Here is a 5000-nt window from a genome sequence, read left to right on the forward strand (position 1 = left end):
CTCACTGTCTCAGCACCCCCACTAGCATGTACCTGTGGGTCTGGAATCAACACAAGCCCTATCACCATGTCATCAAAAGTGTTCTTTGAAATATTCCAGCTGTGACTCTGTCATCTTCAATCAGCCAGGTATGTGAGTGTGTGACTATCACTGTATCGGTCCTGTATAAGTCAGCCAATCCCCTTAAAGTATATGAAATGAATTAAACTACATTTATGCTGACAGAAGACCAGCTGTGCCATTCCTCTGCATTTCCACTCTTACTGCCAAGTGTGTAAATCACAGAGCAGCATGTTCCTGAGAAGAATGAAACTGCCTCATCCCCCAAACACAATAATGACCACCAGATAAATGATATGAAGTAAGGAACTCGAGCGAGCTCTGTGGATATCCGATCCTGAGACATCCAAAAGTGAGCGACCGCAATCAAGAAGAAACCCATCAGGCCATCACAATGACTTCCTGATGAAGACCATGAGGTAGATGGGATCTGTCCCTATACTGCAGTAATAGGCTACCTCAAATGAGTATAAACAGCAGGACGGTGATAGTGGACTGGACACCCAAATCACCGTGCATACAGTGTGGACTCCATGAAACCGTGCCATCCATCTTATGACATCACTAGCCTATTCCTTCTTGTGTTCCCCAAGATAATAACATTCCCATTAAACATGGAGTGCTGTGTGTGCAAAATATGATCCTTCAGGTTCGAACCAGTGACAGTGAAATGTCCTGAGTCAATGGATTTACCGCATTTTGGTGACCATTGACTGTAAATAGTACTTTGTTTTGCGGTAATTGATTCAAACGCAGAATAACAACATATGCTGGGCGTAGGCGGCACGGAGGGGTGTGTCACCGCAACGAGATGGATGGCTTCACGGGGAAAGCTTCAGCCTGTCCGGTGTTTGGATCGCTTCCCAGCGGTGACTCAGCGCTTGAGAAGATCCTCTTGATGCTGCGTCCGCCATGTGCTAGCTACGGCTTAACACAAACACAGCCTGTGCCATTGAAACTCTCTCTGCTATGCTGTCCCACCACTACTGTCAACTAGTGACGGAGAGAAGGTGTAACCTGGGGACTGTGCTGAACGTCAACCACAGGAGCACACGCGATGTAGGCTACTTCCAGTAGCAGCCTAACTAAATGCGTATGCTTGACTTGATTCAGTTGTTGTTATTCCGTTGCTATTATTTATCCCTCAATAAATAAGATGCTTTAAACAAGTTTGTAGCCTGTTACGTAAGCTGTTCATTCAAACCACACAACACTTTCACACAATTACAATTACAACAACAACAACAACAACAATGAAAAAGACCATCATGATTACAAGATCGAAAAATGACAAAAGCAAAACCATCCGGGGGAATTAGAACAGAGTTTAGTTACGACAATAAAATATACATTTCTTTGGATATCCCTACGTTTAAAAGAGTCAAATGAATCCATCAAAAAAATATTACAGTTTAAATGCATAATGTTTACTATGATGGAGAAAATCACCATGTCCGTCTACATTGACTGTTGGCCAAAAGGATTCCAATACTCAAATATTCAACAACAACAACCTGTTGCCTGTCCGTAGGCTCTCACGCTACGCTGTAACGCATGGAGTTCAGCGTTCAGAGTAGCTGAAAAGAGACATTCTAAAAGTTATAACACTAAGGAGAACACACACATGCACACATATTACACCTATATTACCTACCGATATCACAAAATTGGTCTGTATATCGTTGGTCGCTCTCCCGGTGGAAATCTTCTCTGCCGTGCGAGTCGTGGTTGCTGTGCGTGATTGGCCAGCGCAGCCATACGGTGTCACTTGCACGTTGTGATTGGCCATCAGGTGATCACAAAGGCGACAGTGTAACTAACTATAGTGAAAGTTTTAGACAGTCCACAACTTGCTGATCGAATCAAAGAAACCAGCGAAGGACAACGACCTTTCCACTATGACTGACCATGACGACATGGGTTAGGTAGATCCATTCCAATGGCATTCTCAATGACGACAGGGTGCATTGTTTTGCACAAGGGTACTGCTCTGATAGCCATCCAAAAGAACAGCGTGTCTGTGTGTGGCGCCATCTATTGGATTAACATCTCAGTAGGGGCTTGAAGGATGATGGGCTATGAATGACGCTAGGATTATCAAGTCAGCATTTATTAATATCTAAGAAGATATCTAGAAAGTTAACGTGTGTGCAATAGCCTACAAATACAACCACCTCAATGATTAAAAGTTGACGAACGACTCCATCCGTTCATTTAAACCTCCTGTTGTGTTCGCCGTCCAATTTAACTGATTTGCATATGTTCTCTCTTAAAGTATTGTTAGGCCTAATTTATTCTGATCATGAGGCTCTATGACTTGGTCAACACAGGGCATCTAACACACACATTCACATTATCATTTTCATAACAATTTGGGTGTTTTTTTTAACTTTAGAACACCCATGTGTATTCTTGGTCGAAAGCGATGGCCATTAAATGAATGGGTGAGAAAATTGTCTGTCTACCTATTGATCAGATGGATTGTATCTATGTTTCTGTACATTCACACACACATACACACACACACACACACACACACACACACACACACACACACACACACACACACACACACACACACACACACACACACACACACACACACAAATGAACTCTATGCCAGCCCCCTCTGGAACCTTCCCCCAATAGAATCTTGCCCTTTCTGACTTGCATGAGCTCAAGTCAATGAGGCCCTCAGGCCAAAGATAACAAATGGAAGTTCAGAGCTGGTAATATTCAATAGAACCTAAGTTGATGCAAAGGGCTATCAGAACATTATGATAATACAGTATATATGCTACTATGGATTCATAACAAGTTATAATGCATCAACACAAAACTATTAAACATGAGACTAACAAAAAAGGAGGGTAAAATCAAAGCCTTATATCTTTAGTTCTTCGTTTGTACCTGTAGATGGCGTTAGAGATCTGAAGACATTATTTATGTCAAGTTTGGCAATAAATCTTACTGTAAATAATGCTGGAGAACTTAAAATGGAAAAAAACAACAAACATGACAAACATTAAAAACATGTTTCTGTATATCCTTTCAGTTGACCTAATATCAACATCATGCATTTGTTTAATGCAAGAAACTAACCCTAAAGTTCCAGCTTGGTTCATATTTTAGTGTAAAAAATGTAACTGTGGAGGGAAACCCGTGTATTAGGCCTGCACTGTCTTACACTGCCAGCCCTCTCTGTCTCTCTCATTACCATTCAGTCCGTGACTCTCTTTGTAACCCAAATGATATAACTAATGATCCTTTCCCTGTTTGCATAAGAGGGCCTCTGGCTGTCAGTCCAAATCAAGTGAAAAAGTTCAGATAAGCTTGCAGTCACGGACACACACACACACACACACACACACACACACACACACACACACACACAGTCACGGACACTGTCATTTGTAGGCCAGTGTGCACTAAAGGAGGCGCCCCCACCGCCCCGCTGCTGTGCTCCTCTAGGCATGATGGGGCTGGTGCGTGCGCTCTACAGCAATCTGCGTCTGACTTGAAAAGGATCTTTATTGAACATGAGAAATGAAAAAATGAAAAAAGAAAAAAAAAATCCCTCGGCTGCGAGCGATGCCATGTTGGTGGCAGTGGCGGCGACGGCACTGTGCTTTAGTAGGTTGCATAACTGCCAGTGACGCTTGTGGTTTTCACTGTTGCTAGGGACTGCAGCCGTCTGCCCCCCCGCCCCGCCCCCCCCAACACACACACACATACACACACACACACACCCGCCCCCATCAATGGAAAACCACCGCCAGTGGATCCCACGCACACAGCCAGGGATGCCGGGCAAAGTCGGAAATGAAGCAACATCTGCCATGATGACAACTGCTAATACTCCTCCTAAATCCACAGCCCCACATACCCAAACAGCAGCATGGCAATGGGGGTCTGTTCAATCATACTGGTAGTTTTGTCTGACACATTTAAGAAATGACATTCAGTTGACAGTTTTAGTTGTATCTTATAAGTGACTCACAGCACAGAAGTGGCTAGATATTTAGTCAGTAAGTGTGTGTGTGTGTGGGGGGGGGGGGGGGGTTACAGTGACCGTGCATTAGATTAGAACAAACTAGAGCATAAATAGTTCGATTTGTATTTATTTATATGTGTGTGTGTGTGTGTGTGTGTGTGTGTGTGTGTGTGTGTGTGTGTGTGTGTGTGTGTGTGTGTCGGAAAGACAGGAGAAAGATAGAGAGAATGAAAGAAAGAATAAGTGAGTTTGTGTGTGTGTGTGTGTGTGAGAGCGAAAGATAGAGCGATAGACAGAGACTGTGTGTGTGTGTGTGTGTGTGTGTGTGTGTGTGAGAGAGAGAGAGAGAGAGAGAGAGACTCTGTGTGTGTGTGTGAGAGAGAGAGAGTGAGAGAGAGAGAGAGAGAGAGAGAGAGAGATGGCGCAGCGTAAATCCTCCTGTGCAGTCTGTCATAGGGGGGAGAATATTCAGCCTATCTTCCCGTCTCTCTCTCGCCTCCACGTGCTGGAAATACATCCCTCTGGTTAACCTACTTTCACTGCAATTAAAATGCCCATGGCACTCTCTCTCTCTCTCTCTCTCTCTCTCTCTCTCTCCCTCTCTCTCTCCTTCTGTCTCTCTCCCCCTCTCTCCCTCTGTCTCTCTCTTTCTCTCTCCATCCCTGTCTCCTTCCCTCCCTCCCTCCCTCTCTCCCTCCCTCTCTCGCTCTCTAGTTCTCTCTTTTAACCTAGGAAAATACATCAACATATCCCTTACGAATTCTGAACACTGATGCAATATCTGGCGTGTATCACTGTAGACAGCAAAACAGGAGCCCCTCTATCAAATTACCTACAAATTTGTGGGAATCAGGGAGTCTTGGGTGCATAATTGCACATGTCGTTCATATTTCAATCCTGTCAAAGGGAGATGACTGCAGAATTCCCGGCTGACAGATTCCGGCGC

This window comes from Sardina pilchardus, chromosome 20 (assembly GCF_963854185.1).
Source record: "Sardina pilchardus chromosome 20, fSarPil1.1, whole genome shotgun sequence".
Lineage (NCBI taxonomy): Eukaryota > Metazoa > Chordata > Actinopteri > Clupeiformes > Clupeidae > Sardina > Sardina pilchardus.